The sequence below is a fragment of the Camponotus vicinus genome, unplaced genomic scaffold, assembly GCF_025532165.1.
Source record: "Camponotus vicinus isolate PSW18456_S1 unplaced genomic scaffold, iyCamVici1.0 SCAF_8, whole genome shotgun sequence".
Taxonomy (NCBI): domain Eukaryota; kingdom Metazoa; phylum Arthropoda; class Insecta; order Hymenoptera; family Formicidae; genus Camponotus; species Camponotus vicinus.
In genome coordinates, this window is record NW_028141980.1 from 14,766,263 (window position 1) to 14,785,007 (window position 18,745).

The 18,745-nt window shown below is 40.3% G+C and overlaps 1 protein-coding gene across 11 annotated transcripts in view; it reads left to right on the forward strand.

The window, feature by feature from the left end:
• Sv (paired box protein shaven) overlaps nucleotides 1–18,745 on the forward strand; it is a 152,132-nt gene that overhangs the window by 17,601 nt on the left and 115,786 nt on the right. For 6 of the 11 annotated variants that reach the window (XM_083106235.1, XM_083106243.1, XM_083106236.1 and 3 more), the window contains exons 1-2: nucleotides 4,037–5,269; nucleotides 15,625–15,669. The gene's annotated coding sequence lies outside the window, so the exon portion shown is untranslated. Of the gene's footprint in view, nucleotides 1–1,276; nucleotides 1,303–4,036; nucleotides 5,270–14,722; nucleotides 15,209–15,624; nucleotides 15,670–18,745 lie in introns of those variants that run through there. The other 5 variants (XM_083106237.1, XM_083106242.1, XM_083106232.1 and 2 more) reach the window with 4 other exon arrangements.

Genomic DNA, 18,745 nt, shown 5'->3' on the forward strand with positions numbered 1-18,745 from the left:
CTTGGCCGGACGCGTGCAAGAAGGTCGCGGCTACCGGACTTGAGGCAGAGCGGACCTCCGTCTCGCGATCATGAACGAAAAAAAGGGAAGAGAGGGGCCCGCCCCTACGAAGAAGGGGCTCCCGACTCGTTGTAAGGCGTCAGGTGCCCGGAACCGTTGACGCGCGGCCGTTACCATCCCCGGAGGAACGCATCGCACGATAATAATGTATACCATTAGTGCGAATATATACCGAGGGCGAGGAAGACGCGGAGCGTGCGTGTGTCTTGGAGAAACGGCGCGCCACCACCCTGCCCTTAGACTCGACATGGCCCGGGGCCATGTGCTCGCCTTCGCGATAGACAGAGGTGAAGGGCGTTTAACGGTTGGAGCGTACGCGTTTTTCGGGATCCGACGGGACGAGCACCAGCTGATCACCGTTTGGCCGCTCTCTATTTCGGGGCCATGTGCTTCCCGCGCTTTTTCTACGGCCGCCCACCGGGCTAGACGATTTTTCATTTGCTTCTTTTTCGTACCCTCCGAGTTCGTTGACTTATATCCTTGAGTATATCGTGACGTATAGTTCGAGACTGGTGTATAGAATGTTTGTGTATGGCTCGAAAAGTATTGCTTGAGACTTAGAACAGGAATTGATCTCGTTTGTCATTTATTATAGGAATATTTCTATTATAGGCATATTGTTTTTTAGACTAATAAAAATGTAAATTATAAGATTTATCCTGTGATTCTGAAACGCATTAAAACTTACTCGTATCAAAAATAGTACGAGAAACAAACGTCTACAGATCTCCTCGTCAATTATTATAAAAATATTTTTTACGTAAACAAATTTCAAAATCTAATTTATTAATTGTAAAATATACTGTACTAATTTTATAATTAAATGAGCAAAAATGTGCATGTTTTCATTATTCGAGACGATGCCTCGAGCCGGCGTTTGCCGTCGGCGAGAGAATCCGCCAACAATGAGACAGGAAAAGCAGACGAAAACGAGGCAAGGGGGGAGCGCGAGATATATCGAGATCGAGATATCATTAAAGCCAGAGGTCGAGTGATCTAGTCTGGCGAATATTACGGGGTCGAACCGACGATGGAGAGTCGAAATGGCGGCAAGGGGTGTTGCGCGAGGGAAGTACGTTGCACCTTACCGAGGGAGGCACAGGTGCCACAGCTGTTTCAGCAAGTGCAACGAACGCCCGTAGAACACGCGGACATTAGAATTGTTACAGACGGCGGACGGGGCGCAGGGAAACGCGCAGAGCCAAGGGGTGCATAACTATTCGACTAAAACGGACGCGCGAGGTGAGGTGTTGCTTTTTTACGACGCGACCGTTGAAGCAATTCGCGACAACAGGTTGCATGCACGTGCGACGCCATCTTCTTCATTAAGAGAGCCTTCTTAATAGCCTTTTATCAAATTGCAGAGATGCGGAAAGGCCGATAATATATTCGCGAGCCTCCGAATAAATCGAAATACGAAACAAATGGGTCGACTTCCTTTTACTCAATTATTCGTCGATTGTAATCAATTCTCGCTTTATAGAACGAATCGATTTAAATGCAGAAGAGATAGCCGATAAAATATCAATTCGCTATGTCAATGAATCCGAAACGAATCATCTTTGAATTTCGCCGGGATTATATTGCGTTTCCGCGATCTTCGACGATTTTACAAACACGATCGGCGCGTCGAATTTAACGTCGCTTTCGTTTCACACGCCCACGCAAGCGTCCCGACGACGCGCGTTGATTCGCAGTTAGTCGTATAATATCGTGCGCGTTGTGCATGTGCGGAGCAACTTTGTCCAAAGTTCAATTTAGCCGACGACGACGACGGCGGCGGCGAGCGGGTGGGTGGGCGGACGGGGAGGAAAGTTTTGTTCTGCGCAGGAAGCGTAGTTCCGGCTCTCTCGGTTCCGCCCATAACGGTGACGGTGTGAACTTCGTGGATCCCGCGGCGATCGCCACGACGGGCTTTTTCGGCGGGATTTGATTGCCGGTACCGCGCGCGGTAATTAAACGGGCGATCATTAAGCCGTCTTCCGTACGTGGAACCGTATGTGGAACATTAGCGGCGAACGATGAGATCACACGCAGGTTTGATCGCCTGTGTAGATATTCGCGTCTCGGGATAAAATCTCGATGACAATTTTTCTCGTCCTGTTATTTAAATCTTGCAACTTTGATTAAAGTTGCGAGATTTCTGGGAAAAGAGACGCAAATTATTTTTTTTCCTTTTCTTTTTTGGTCTCGTCAAAGCCTTCTCTCTTTGGATTGAATCGCAATGTATTTTTAGAACGTCATTACTACTTCCGACCTAACCCACGCGACATAATTTTAGTCACGAAGAGTTATCCACGAAGATTGATCAACGACTGTTCTTCGACGTTTTATCGTTCTCATTTGATGCTGCTTGTCGATTATGAATTCTCAGATCTAACAACGATAATTAAGAAACGATTAAATGGATTTCAATCGTTTACAATTGTCGGTTTTAATTCTTTCGTCAATTAATATTGCTCAGCGACGAGATTAAAGCAAGCTTGTAAAAGAGAGAAAGAGAAGATTATAGAGCTATGTTTATTATTTCTGAGTAGAGGTATTCGAGACGTGTGAGTCAATATTTCTAACTTATTTTCGAGAAGTGATCGATGTTTTAATTTCACCCATCATTGACCTCAATGTTCAAGCCACTCTAACGTTATAAGTGTTCCGACGGCTGTTAGAAGTCGAGGAAACATGGCACATTAAGTACGCCGATTCGCATTGTGGATACGACTTTAAATGGCCATTTTATCCTTTCTAGCGCAGCACGCGCGTGTTATCGCCTTAAAATGCAACCGCAAGAAATTGGTATCTTTAGTGGCATTGTTGTTAATTTGTCATAGCGCGTTGCGTAACGCAATATTGCGAATGTATAATTGGCTAATATTTCTTATCCATTCTGATTCGTTTATCTATAAATGATCTATAATTTGTCTTACACGATCTAAAATTTATAATAAAATTTTGTTCATAATTTCATATTTCATATATTTTTAGAAATTTTTTAAAGAATTCAATAAACGCGTATACAAAATCCATGTCAGAAAGCACATACGTATAATACGACACACATAGAGATATATAAAATGATAAAATAATAAATAGATTTTTTTCTCTTGAATTTTGTCGCGAATTTTATAGATTATTTAAAGTGGATTTAAAGAATGGATTTAGAATATAAGATGGGTCTGATATATATCTTTATTGCTATAAAGTAATAATTGAGGCGATCCTGTTATCAAAATAAACGCTATATATTGTAAAAAATTACAAAATTAAGAAACAATAAAATCCGCGTTTGGCTCTGATGGCCCGTTTTTTAAGTTTATATGTTTAAGAAACAATAAAATTACATAATAAATAATAGAAACGTGTAACATTCTTGTGCAATTTTATATATTTATGTTTATGTGTAATTTTATATAATTTTTATAATGTATAAGATTCTTTCTGCGTTTCCTCGGTTAATGATTAGAATCACTTTCGAGCCTTCGTCGACGTTTCGGCAAACTCCTTAGGTCCCTGAAATCATAACGACGCGGAGGATTCTCTTGTCATATCTCGGTGGGGGCGTCGAGTGCGCGATACAAGATCGGGAAAGGGAAAAGAGAGGGGCCTCTTTTTCATCGTACCTCTCTCTTTCTCTGTCCTTCTCTCTCTCTCTTCCTCTCTTTATTCCTCTGTTCCCCCCGTGCTAAACACCTCCTGATCTCTCCTTCTCTGTCCCTCTTGCTCACGGCCCACTGATATCGCGAGAGGTCGCGGCATAAGGGAGAGGGAGAGACAGGTAAGCAGCGTCGTTCCGCCGCGGCACACGAAGGCCCCCGGGAAAGAGGGAGAGGGCCCCGCGCGAGACCGACACAGAGGAAAAGAGAGAGAGAGAAAGAAAGAGTGAGAGGGGCACCTAAAGCAAGCGACGCGGCGACGGTGGAGGGAGGCCGGCGAAGCGGAGGTGAAGCGCGACCGGCCCTCTCTACTCCAGGGGCCCAGGCTAGTCCAGTCCGGGACAGCACGCCTCCTGCTGCACGCTCCACGAGGTACAACGACGAACGGTAGACACGACGACGTTTAGGACCGGTACGACGTTACGCGCGCGCGGACCCAGCTTCTCGTACGCATCGAGGGCCCCATTCTCTCGCCCTTCATCACGCATCGGTGCGTCGCGTCGCGTCACGTCACGCATCTCGTCGACCGCGACGAAATTTCGGACCTTTACTCGGGGGAGTACGCGCGCGAAAAGGTGTCCTCTTGGTCCTCCCGGTACCGTCGCTCCGGCACCTGACCGTCTCTCTTGTCATTCGGCGACAGGATCGGTGCGCGACTTTTCTGTCTCGGACGTCGGTCCATTTAAACGCGTCATTCCGGTGTATTTTTTGACAATATTAGGTATCGATTTGTGTACGGGGGATGATATCGTTTCCCCATCCAATTTTTTAAAGTCCCAAAGCGGAAGATTTCATGTCTCGATGTATGGAGTATTCGAATATTCAACGTAGATCGCAGGATTCTGTCTTGGAAATATCCTGATCAAAGTCCGCGACGAGTGACATTTCTATTCGGCAGTATCGTCAGTGCGATCTCTACGAGAGAATCTACCGCGATCTTCACGTTGCCGCGTATTTCCGACTCGCGACCGATCGCGACTGAACGATCGTCACCCCGTCGAAAGTTATAACCGATATATATCGGAACTCGCGACTCGGTTTCTCTCACCAAGACGACGACACATCGCCGTCCCCACCCACGGCTACCACGCGTTCAGCCACGCGATCAGTGGGACCAGCGATCCGGAAGGTTTCGCACGGCAACGGTGACCAACGAGCCGCGCATTCTTAATGGACACCTGATCCACGGTGATTGACCACGTCGCCCGAGCTACAACGTCATCAGGGTGACGATTATCTCGTCAGAATCCGAAGACTTTGACGAGATACTTTGGTATTTGCGAGGAGAAAATCAATCGCGGGGTGAATCGACTTGTTGAAAAGGCCTTCGGGTGGTGTTGTGACAATTTACACTTGTGTGGGACCTGTGCGGGTATGAGAGACCGTTGTAAACAGTGCGACGGGCCGCCCAAACGGTGAAGTGAACCGCCGCGGGGTGTTTAGTGAGCGCGATTTCGAGAGACTTTAACGCCCGGCGAGGAGGTAACCGAGGGATATAACTAGACGGCAAAGACGACCGCGACGACGACGACGACGACGACAAGGCTATTCGTATTCAGGTAAGTCCGATAAACCGGACTTCACGGACTCCTCCCATTGACACTGCGATAAAGAACCGTCATTATCGTTGACCGGTGATAATTTATCGCGGAACGGCGAATTGCAAAACTGTCACAGGACTTAGATCGTTTGCGCGAGATCAATCTGTCTTGCTGCTATTTGTCAGATTTATTCAGGGACGAATCGTTTTGCGTGCGCGAGTTATATTGAATATTTATGAATTTAAAAAAGGAATTGACTCTATTATTATGGAAGAATTATTCTTGCTTTTAGTGGTGGATAGAAGATGAACGGTTTAAGAAAACTATCAACTCTCTTGAGAATGTTATTATTAAGTTTCAGAATTTATGTATATATTTATTTATAGATATGCAGGATGAAAATCGAAAGAGCAAATTTGTTTTATTATGCATATAGTTTTTCTCTTCACTCTTTTATATATATATAAAATAAAGATTAAAGAATTTATTTCATTAAAAAATATTAAAATGTCATTAATTTAGAATTATTATTTTTATGGCAATATGTCGAGGTGCTTCTAAATTACACCTTACATCATGTAAGGCTAATAAATCTTTCCCTAGACACTTTCTAAACAGTTTTCAATCGATGCAAACTAATTTACCGTTCGGGATGTATAACGGGTCGACTCGTCATAAATCGCGTAAATCATACTCGCATTCCGTCTTCGAAAATCGTGAATGGGGCAGCACTCTACAGTCACCAGCACGCAAATCACGCACATATACGAGCACACACACATACGCACACGCGCGCGCGTGACCCGCGTACCGACACACGCAGCGGGTTACACTCTGTGTTTACATTCGCCAATTACAGATAGTCGTTCATACGCAATAATGATAGATCTACCGGCGTGGCTAATGACTGGCGAGTTGCCCAGCGCAAAAAGTGACGGGCATGATTTTCGAACGGAGAGGAGTATGATTCGCGAAGCCGTCGGCTCGATTGTGCGAAGGCACCGAAGAAAGAGAGAAGGAGAGCGAAAATACAGAGATGAGATTGAGAGAATTAAAATAGTTAGGTGTATATAGGCGCGTTATAAATTACCGCGCCAAGAGGCGCGTGTTTCCGGCGGCGTGTTTCTTGTTTTGGTAGCCGGTTAGATGCGATATCCCCAACTATGAAAAATCGAAGGAAAAAAACATCTCTCCGAGATCGACGATTAGGAGCGATATTTTTACACAGCTTCGACGACAATCCTCAAGCATTCCGTTTGACGTTTCGAAAGAACGCCGATGTGATCTTTCCAGGTATATATATGCGGCGAGTGTCAGGAAGCGAGGCAAATGATAGATCGCGCACCTTCCGATATTCCCCGTCGGCGGTAAACTTTGCATTCCGGCCGCTTGCTTTTCTTTCTAGGATTCTATTCGCGCGATTCTACACGCAACGAAATGCACGTACATACGTAGGCCCGATGTAATCGCAGGTAAATTAGAGATCGTCGCACCGCAATTATTCAGTCAGACGTCTATGAAGAATGCGTTAGCGTAACCGACGGTATTAGGAGCGTTATTCAAACAAAATTAACTCTATCAATTTTAAGACAGACCGGATTCCCGCCGGAGCTCTCCTCGTTCGTTACTTGTTACGTCGCCGAAGTTATCGCTTTCGTCAAACCAGATTACCGCGCCGATAAAATACAAAGGATCGCGCGCGTGCTACTTCCTACTTGAAGTAATCCGCCGATTAATCGGCCGGCTCATAAATTGACCCGTCAAGATCCATCGATAAAGCGACACGCGAGTCTGGCGTGGCTCCGATATTTCGGCAATGCGATCGGATCGATTGCGTATGACAGGCTGGTTCCGTCGTGCGTGTCCGATGTACGCTGACAGTTTTATTCGCTCATTACGTATTCAATAATTGGATCGACTACATAAATAAACGCGTATATGAGGTCCAAAAATTTTGATCTCCCGACAATGACGCGTTTCGTGCTCGAGACACTCGTCGACAAGCGATATCTTTGCATCGAACGGATAAGATCGGGCCTGACGATGCAAACTGGCCCCTTTTCTCATTATTTGAAAAAAAATTCGTTTCTAATCGCGCGTGCACGCATGCATGCACACGCACACACACGCACGCACGCGCACACACACACACACACACACACACACAAACACAAACACAAACAGCATCTGCCCTGGCGCTTTCACCCTTACGTCTTTTACCCTGTACGTTCACCCCAAGACAACTGCTCTTCCTTAGGGGCAGTTGCGGCGTCAGGTGGCACTCGTTAAAGTCGGCCGAAAGTCGTTGGCAAGTCGAGGGTACACGGTTGACAGTTGATAGTGACGACGACCTCGTACTGCCTTAATAATAGACGAGACCGTCATTAGAACCGATAATGGCGCGTCATCTGTCAACAGCGGCGATATGTGTATCGCGATAGTGGCGCGAAGAATGCTCCCGAGAGATTAATCTGTTACACCTTAAGGCGGCTTGTCTATTTTCTCCGATTCTCCTCCGACTGTGCTCCGAAACGAACGATAACCGTCGACGACGAATCTTTCGCGCCGATCGCGCGCATTCGTCAAGATTTCGATCTCTATTTGAGATCATCCGACAGAGCATCTTACCCGACATTCTTTTGTCCGGGAATGTCATTGTTGTAAATCTGTTCGCACGTTGATCGCGCGGATAACATCCGTCAGCGCGGACTCGACGGAATCCCAAGCCAATCGTAGGAATCGAGGAGAGAAAAGAGGCAAGGGAGGAGGACGATGACGGTTTGTCGCGCGGTTGTCATTATCCCAGCTGGACATCCGCATAATTTCCTACTGTCATTCCGCGCCTAAGCGTCTATAACTCATTCCCTCTACGAGGGGAAGAGAGGATCCACAAGTGCAAGTGGCTCGATTGAGAATTTCAATAGCTGCCTCAACGTCACTCCGATGACGGCGCGTTCGAGACGCCGCGAGACAGAGTTGCAACGTAAGCGATTGTCACCACCATTAGCGCTAAACAAAACATCGACTAGCAATCGTTAACGCGATGCGAAAGGTGCTATTTAATCGCTCTGACTGTTGTAACAGGGAAAAGATTAATATTTATAATTAAATCGCGGAAAAATATGATTTTGCGCAGCGAAATTGCAAAGTAACCGTCTACTTGATGTTTGTTATTCTGGAGAGTACTTTGATATTCTTGGGGTTGACTTGAGATATCGTGCGTGTGCCCTGGACATGTTGCATTCAGGGCACGAGTCCGTCGCGACTTTCTCAGATGGCTTTCTCGCGATACTCGTCGTCCACGGATGCAGCGAAGTTTTCTATTTTTCGACGGGGATTCTCGCGTCAGGAATCTCGATCGAGAATCGCGTGTCGGGATTCTCCGATGACGTTGCGAATCTGTCGCGCTGCCTGTCCCGCGGTCCGATTGAGATAACGTTCATCTTCGCGAGGGGAAATCGCACGATTTTCAATCGGAATACTATATGCATCTCCTCCTCGCTGTGTAATTTCAACTTTTAAAACTGTTATTCGCTTGACTGTTTATCCGATTTATACGTGGTTTGTCCTCTAATGTTTTTTCAAAATTTTCAAATAGAAATTTGCAATGGCTCACTTTATTGATATCTATTTTTAATTTTCAAAGTTTTGAATTAATTAAAAAAGCCAAGAAATATCGACTATATATAAATATTCTAAATTTTCTATCAAATTTAAGGCAATTAGATTTTAAAAACAGATCTAATAATTTTTATTTTTAATTAGTGGCCATGTTTTGAAGACTCGATATCTAATGTATGATAGAAATTTAAATGCGAGAAATTGCGAGGCAATAGAAATTAATATACTTTTCATTTTATTAAAAGAATTCAATATATATAGTTAGTATAACAATTGATTGCATTTCTTATCCGATTCTATAAAAGTATACTGATTTTACTTAATTCAAAATACTAAAAAAAGATGCAAATTCTACTTTTATTTCTAGATTCTAAATCGAAATTTAAATTCCGTGCTTGGAATAAACATGGAATTCCTATTAATATCATGATATGATAAATCTATTTAAGAAATTTAGGCATTTTAATTGAAATCCGCTATATCTGGAAAAATCTGTATCTGGGAAATTTCTATGCAGATTACAATATTGCAAAATGGCCGGCCATTGCCGCAATCGCGTTCGCGGCCTAGTAACATTCCCTGTCTATGTAACGTTCTATGTGCGCTGCATTAACGCAGTTTTTTTTTGTTTATATATTTTCTTACACGTGCGCTTGTGTAAGTATTTCGCGCGACCGACGAAGACTCTACCTTGCTATTATCTATTTGCGCCATTATGTCTTCTATGCGGTGCGGAATGTGGTTTCTATATAACGATCCTGATTTAAAAACCCGATCCGTCCTAATGCAATCTGTCTGTCGATCCTTACCGCATCCAGGTACTCCTAATATCGAGCGATGTAACGTTATCGTGTTCCATTTTATCTCACGTTCACGCAAGATTGTTTACTCGCGTCTACATAAAACGATTCAATAATACTTGCACAATCCATGTTAACACTTCGATATTATATAAAATCGACGAGCGATACTCGCGAAAATTAATTAACACTCAAAATGTACAAACGAGATTTACAACGGCATTAATATTGAGTTTGAGCACATAAACACAAATGGTGGGTAATATTTCTAGATTATTATATTTTCCTTTCATTTCACATGAAATATAGATTCCGAGGTAGGTAGATATAGTTTCCTTTCCTAATCAATCAGTTGTAATCGTTAGAATTACGGATAATTTACGAGCAACGGATATGACACGATATCGATCGCGGATGGATCGATTGCATCTGCCCGATAGGCATCTAATTCATCGAGACCCGTTACGGAGATCCCGGACTGTCATCGGCAAAAGACTCGGCGACGAGATCCGCCGAGCGGTCGAGATATCCAGCGAGATCTGAATGATGATCTACTCGATCGCGCGGCTCGCCTCGCCTTCGCCTCGTCTCGCTTCTCTCGCATTGTTCATCAACGGAGATCGTCGGGTGGTTAATTGCGGAACGGCCCTCGTCGCGCGGCTGTACAGTTAACCGGACGGCTGCGCCGCGTGCGTTCTCGCCGCATGCGGTGCGCAGCACGCAGCCGCGTCTCCCGCAACTGTGCCGCGTGGGACAACTGCCGTGGTACAGGTAGCTCTCCCGGGTCTATTTATAGTGTGCGGAGCCGGCCGGCGCTCTCTATACACGCTCGGTGAGCTCTCGGAGAGCGCGTTGCAATGCGTGCGTGCGTGCGTGCGCGCGCGCGCGCCACACCTATCTACGCGCGCGTATTCGCGAGCGAGCGGCAGCCTCCACCCGCGCTAATCGAGAGTAGCATCGCGCTCGGAAACGCTATGCGACGCTTGTCGACTCCGTTGACTTTTCGCTGGACTGGCAATAATCCGGGCCTTTAATCTTCCTCCCACAACAGGCTATCGCGATATAATTATTATCCCAGTGGAAACATTTTTGGAATTTAATTGGGATCTAGAGAGAGATTTCCTAGAAGAATCACGGATTCCGGTTGGAAAATTTATAGAGATAACATATCTAGATTAGAAATGTAATATTTTAGAAACGCGATTCTAAGTGGGAAATTTCCAATCAAATCTTTTTTGCTTTCTTTATAATGTTGTTTCAATAAATATTCTTTTTCTTTCATTCAACGTTACAATTAAGCAGAATATGTAAAACATTTTGCCTAGGTAAAAAATTATGATGGTCTAATTAATCAATGCATAACTGTTGCAAGCCTGGAATAATTAAATATTGCGCGAAGAAATTATTTAAATATTCTATCTTCTCTGGAAAATAGAAATAGAGGTGATAAGAGGAAATATTTACGTTCTATTTTATGATTAGTTATCGCGCTATAAATTTTATATCCAGTTTATGGCGTGAATTTAAATGCGCGAAAATTGATACGTCACATAAAGAACGTATTTTTATTTTTTATTCTATTAAGAAAGTATGTACATATACGAATATATGTATACTCCTGGAAAAAAATTAACGCATAATTTTTTTTCACTTTTTCTTTGAAAGCTGATATTTAAATTTTAACGGAAAATTTTAAAGAAAAAGTGAAAAAAATTATGCGTTAATTTTGTCCAGGAGTATATATATATACAATATTCAAATGGGATCTTTTTTCGATACCATAATAAATTGATATTATAATATTTAATTTAATTTTAATCTGTTAAAAGATAATTTTTTGAACTTGTTTCTGTTTTAATATTAAATTGAACTCACATTTAGAATAAAAATGATAAATTTGAACATTTTGATCGGAACTTGAACCTGTCAAAATCTAATTAAATTTCTATGCGGAATATAAGAAAATATTGCGTTTTATTTTATTTTTCGCATCCAAGATTCATTCATGGCGGTACGATATTTCGAGGTCACGTAAGCGATTGATAGATGTGCCTTATATTTTGCGTGTGATGTTCATATTCTTAATCTACTTTCATTAATGTCACGAAACGTGCGCGGTTCATGAATCTTTATTGCGCTTGATTCGCGAACCCAGGAGATCGCGCGCAATCTCCTTTTTTCGCGGGAGAACTCGTTTTATCATGAGAAAAAAAAACAGTCGGCAACACCGGCTGCCTGGCCACCTGTGCGGTATGCAAATGCGTAACGACTAATTTCTAATTCACTACCGAACGTAAACGGTCCGGCCAGATGACGGCAATGCTGTTCGCGCAGCGGGCGAGTCGAATCGAAACTGGTACGCCGATATATTTCCTGGATTTTCGTCCTAATCAAAGATAACGACCGTTTTCATAAAACATACAGTAACCGGACGTTAACCCGCGAATGTTTATAAAAAATTTAAAAAAGGGAAAAAAGAGTGAAAAACGATCTGCACGGTCCGATGCCTCGGAATCTTAAAAGCGGTTAATTATCAAGAAATATATCAAATGATGATAATCCGATAAGTAACCTACTATTAAATATACTAAGTGAAATTGCGAAACGCATTTAATATCTTTATCGCGAATCGCATGTGCGAAATATCAAGTAGCGCGTGTTTCAAAGAGATAATTATGTCTTTCACATCGCGTGACTTTGTACCTGAATATCGCGGCTTTCGTTATTGTTTTTGAGCGATCCGTAATTATGCACAGGCTTTCTTCTCTGTTTACCGATCACCTGGTGGAGCCCGATAGTCGTACACCAACCGCATATACGTATAATCATTTATCACGCGGTGGGAAAGCAGTCGTTTAACTTTTAGCGAAAGACGTTTCTGCTCTTTTGTTACTTTTATACGCCACACGCTTGTTAGTAACCGTTAACAGGAGACGATTACACTATCGATATCTTTGTAACGCATGGCCATTGATAGCCTCCGTTCTCACTTTGAACATGATCCAGACGCGAAATCCATTTATCACGTTATACTTTAGAGATCTGCGATTGAATCACTTATACTTCTTTATGGTTAATTTTAAATCAACAAATGCGCGAGTGACTTGCTCCAGAGGAGAGAAAAAGAAGAGAGAGAGCGGATTGTTAAATATTTATGAGTGTAGTGAGTGATTTAATCAAATGCAGTCACACTCGTTTCGAAATGTAGCATTAATACGGTATATGAAAAATTATGATTTACAGAAATTATGATCAGAAATCCAGTTGTCCCTCTTTCTCTCTTTCTCTTTCCTTTCTTTCTTTATCATAAGTGCTCTCGACATACGATGCCAAGTTGCTTCCGCTATATACATATGTGGAAAACATTTTTCCGAATTTCTCGTGAAATTTATTCGTTCGCGCGAGTCTATAACTTTAAAGTATTTGTTGGTGATACTTGAACGACATCAATTACTTGAGCGGTCTTCCCTTTTTTTCAATATGTGAACCTGTTCTCGCGCATCTTCTTCTACATTCTACGAGTCGGATGTAGTTATCTGTATCAATCAGGAGGAGCGTGGCTACGAATATATTATACTGTCGTATATGTTTAATCTGTACGTGAACTTATGCGATGCACTAATACTAATTTGTTGCTCCAATCCCAAATTGCTACTATTAATTTAACTGAAAGTTGATATTAAAGATAGGAAGAAGTTCTCTGACTTCTACGTTAATCAAGATTTCCAAGTGTAATCACTAATATCATCGTACACATGCCATTCATGGACAGACAATTTATATGTAATGTGACCAACATTACGAATGGCATGCACGACATTTATATATAATCAATATTAGTAACAAAATTCCTTTGTATTTTAAAAATTACTGTTTAAAATGGATAACCTTTTTTAATGTTTTTAATAAATTAAATTCTTCTAATGACTTTATTAAATTTTTCAAGCACTTTTTTGCTATAACATTTTAAAAAATAATTTCCGCATCGTTAAATTTTTATATTTATTTCTTTAAATAAATACTTAATAACAAATACAGAATTTCAGAAAAGTATTTTTTAAACATAAGTTTGTATATAAATTATATAAAACGAAAAAATAGAGATATTTAATTTCTATAAAAATAATTTATAGAATTTTTAAACAATATATTGAGAAATATAACATATGTTATAATTATTAATATTTTCCAAATGATTTATTATTTACTGTTATTTATTATTAAATATCTTAAAACGTTAAAATTTACAATATTTTATATGCTATAAGACACACTGTGATTCACCGAGAAGTGAATATTTAATTGTGTGAATAATAAGTACATAATAACTTAACAAAATTATAAATTGCTCACCTCATGTTTGCTCCAACGTTGGCTGATGTCTTCCCGCGGGCCTTTTTCTCTTCTTTTTTATTCTTCATTGTTTCTTCATGGCACTTACTCACTCGCGAAAACATCGTTAATTATGACCACGCGTGTACTAATCGCGAGAATACGATTGCGCGACATTTTGCATTCCGGCGTTAATCGCGATGCGCACTTTATTTTACATTGTGACGAGAAGGAGAGAGAAAGAGAGGGAGCGCGAAAATCACGGTTGCTACGGTTCAGTCGGCACTGAACAATCGCGCATACCAAATTCACACACAAGGCTATCTCTATTGCTAAGTATGAATATACGCATTTTACCACAATTTTACTATTTCTAATTACACGAATAAACAGTTTTGAGAATTTATAATACGACGCAACACAATGTTGCTACTTTCTCACTCGAGTATCGCCACGAGAATAACACGACCGCCGAATGTAAACAATGACGCGTCGCCGAATTTTTGCGTATGACGTGGCGCGTTTTTATTTACATACGTTCTGTTGTCATTCTCGTAACTCGAGATACGACAAAAAAAGCAATATTCCATACGTCGACGTAGTCTTTCACGAAACACAGTCGCGATAAGTACTAAGAGACATCATGTATGATCGATTATTATAATCGTTATCAGTTCGCGTGGTGAATTAATTTTTATGATTATTGTCTCGATTAATTATTAAGTTGCATAGTATCGCGAGTTATATACAGTGCAAATATTCGCGTTTTGCGCGTTATTGTTCATATAAGGTAACCTTGTCGTCATTTCGTATCAAAAATCGAATGAGAAGGTAGTGGCGTTTCACGTGTCGTATTACTTTTCAAAACTCGTGTTATAATCAGAGATAAAATTGGCGTTAAATGCTTACTGTGTATGTGTTAACAATAGAGATAACATTGTGTGAATTTCGCTGCGCAATCTTTCAGTGTCTAGTAACTCATAGTATTCATTAAATACTTAACCTAACCCAATTGTGATTTTTCGCGCTTTCTTGTCACAATGTAAAATAAAGTGTGCGTTATGTGCGATTAAAGTCGGAATGTAAAGTGTCGTGCGATAATAACGTTTTCGCGAGTGTTGTATGAGTGCCAGGAAGGAACAGCAAAGGATAAACAAGAAAAAAGGAAGAGAAGCATTTGCCAATCATCTGGAGCAATCATGAGGTTTGTTATTTGTACAATTAATTGCTTATCTTTACGGTAGCGATTCATTTTACGTCATTATATAATCATATCATTAATACATATAAAATTTTAAATGTTATTTTAAAATATATTTAATATATATTTAAAAAGTATTTATAATTAAAACTCTATGTAGAGGTTCTGTAGAGGTTATATAAAATATTCTAACATTATTCGAAATTTATAAATCTTTATCTATGAAATTACTTATTTATGAGAATTAAGTTTTTATATATCAAATTTCATGTGTAAGACAATTTTTTTGAAATTTTGTTTATTAAATATTTCTTTAAAGGACAAATAAAAATTTAATTGTACGAGGTAATTGTTTCTCAAAACATTAATTATTTTGAACATTACTTTATATAATTTGGAAATATTTTTCTATTTTCCAGATCAACATTGTGTGCTTTACAATTCCGTCGTTGCGCATCGTACCGGTGAGTCTTAAATTATTTATATTATTTATATTCTTACTCTTTTAAGACAATAGATTTCGATATATCATATCACAGATATAAGCACTTAAATTTTTAAATTTGTAATGACAAATTTTCTGAAAGATATCCCTAAAATGCTCCAAAATTAGCGAAATAAAATATATAAATAAGTTTTTTGAAAAATTTAATGATAAAAATATTGAGAAAATATTTGAGATTTTTAAATTTTTTTAAAATAATATTTTGACATAAGAGCTTAACTTCTGGTTAGCATTTAGATAATCGCTCATCCATAATTAGCCGATTACGTCGTATATGCAAAATAATTGCCGTGCTTAATAAATAAACAATTATTGCGTCGCTTATTAAATTAATTAAGAATGACAATGCTTTTTGTATTGTTCTGCAAAAATAAACTCTTAATGCGCCAGCTACATACTCCTCGCCTTTTGTGCAACCAAATCGTGATTTATGATCCGTAAATCCGTCAGAAGCATCTCAGACTGGTCGTCCAGTTTCTCAATAACCAATCTTACGCTCCCGTTTGGTACAAGAAGGAAACTTTATGATGCTTTGCGCGGTACTTCGCGTACGGAATGTTTATTAATCTCAGATTTCTCGCATCTTAGAGTTCCTAGAGAGAGGAAGTTTTCGAAACAGCTGTATTTTCTTACATACATAACTCTCGTTGCACGACGAATCCTCCGGCAAAACCGTAAAATGAGATGATCGAACGTAATGCAGATTTTCCGCAAAACCTCCATCGCGTTACCGGCGTCGTCGCAGAAATAAAGGAGAGTTTAATCGCGTCGTAATATTCTTAAGGATTTAATCAGACATGCCTCGCCGGATAATAATGAATTAAGCGGATATATGTTTCGCGATCGTTACGTGCGATAATTCAACGGCACAATCAAATGATCTATCATATTTTCATCATTCAATTCTTAACGATTGATATTGCGCGTACTTAAATTTTTTGGCAAAGACCATAAGAATTAAAATACACGCAAAATAGTACAATATTAAAAATTCGATTAAATCGATATTTATATCATTGCCATTTAATTATATCATAATCAGGGATTAATTTTATAGACTTTTTCAATATAAAAAAATATATCCGGCATATTAGAAGTTATCATGATCTATTAGAGAAAAGTTGTCACGACCATTTTAGATCCCGTTTATATTTTTTTGGATGCTATGTAAAAAGATTGACGTTTTTAATGAATATGATTAACGAATGTAAATATGTATACATATATATGCGCAATCATATAGTTTATCGAAATTATATTTTCCTCATTTTAAATTCGCTTTACATTAATCAAACAAACGCGATACAAATGATTACCTACCTATATTCTGCACAGATTCGCGTTTTAATAAAAAATACAAAATATTAAAACTTTAAAAAGGAGATGTAAGACTCTTTTTCCACTGCATGTTATTTTGCATATTACTCGAAGGAGCTGTGTGTAATTAATGTCCTCCTTTGCCCCGCCTGTGCGTCGACTCGCGGCGCAGCAGCATGCGATGCATCATGCAGCGCAATGAGGAATGCTCGCACGTCAAATGTGATATATTCACGATGCTCCGATTTAAAACTATTTACGACGTCGACGTAACACACGCTCTCGGCGGCCCTTGTTGCGCACGAAATACCTCGTGGTTTTCGTGACGTGGCGATCGAACCTCGCGGTTTACAAATGCAAGAGTGTTAGTAACCAGGGTGTCTACTCCCTGGGAAAATATGAAAAACTTGGCTTTCTCAGAGATTTCTTTTATACCTGGAAAGTGAGGGAATTTTATTGTCAATTTTTAAAAAAATTCCCTGAAAATTTTACTCCCATATTGTAACAGTTGGCAAGTCAAATGGATTATTAACGCTTAAAATATATTATATATGTATCTATCTTTACATTTTAATAAAATATTGAATATGCAGTATATATTCTTTACTGTAAATTTTAGCGATAAAAAATGAAAATGATTATATCTTACGAAAACTATTCAACTTTTTTCAATACATTTACAAATCTAGCATTTGAAACTTAAGAGGCTCTGTGTTGTTCCTCTTCTTAAAAACATTAGAAAACGCATGCAATAAACAAATTTAATTTAAAAAGTTGCATCAAAAAATCTTTAATATTCTCTTTATCTGGAATTTTGAATAAAAATATCTGGAAGATCAAGGAATTTTTTTACATTTGAATAGACACCCTGGTTAGTTGATTCGCGTGATTTAAAGAATCACCTGTATAGTATAAATCGAGGGGAAACAATATGCGTAAATTTCTTTCGAAATTTTCTCACTTCCGTTGCGAAAGATCTTATAAGAAACGATATCGCGCATTCCAGTATCATGATTCAAACGGTAGCCGGTGTGTTACGCGATTAATTGTTCGCCGTTAGAAGAACAATTGAGCAATTAACGGGGCGTAAAAGTTAATCGTTAAATACAACGTAATGAAAACGGGGAAAAGGTGATGGAGAAGGCTCTGCGTGTGTATATAGTTCTGAAAGTTAACAGCGCGCGCTTGTTCCCGAGCTCACACGAGCTCGCGAATCTCCTCTTCTGGCAGGCACGAAAAAGACTGCGCGAACCGCGCCAGCTCGGCGTCGCTCGCTATTGCATACCGAGAAAGTGTTACGGCGCCTTGTATGAGCGACCTTGGCACGACGTAGACGCACGTCGGGACGTCTCGCAAATTGCCGGAAATTTCCGTGGGAAACTATTCCGTTCGGCGGCGCGCACATTGTGCCTGCAATAGTGTGTAATAGTACGCACGTAATAAGCGAGAGACGGCGATCAACCGGCGAGTTGACGACGGCCGTGTGTGTATCCCATACACAATCCCGCACTTAGCGGAGCTCTGCCAATCACGTTTTCGATCGCGGACAACCGATTGTGTACACGATCGGAAACGGCTTTACATAGTTCGGTCGTATAACACACGTAGAGAGAAATCTACGAGTATATGTTACAAGTCCTTTTTCTACAATGATAGATTGCTGACAGAAGGTAATAACGTGTAGTGTGGTTTAGAAATATATTAAGACATGCGATGAG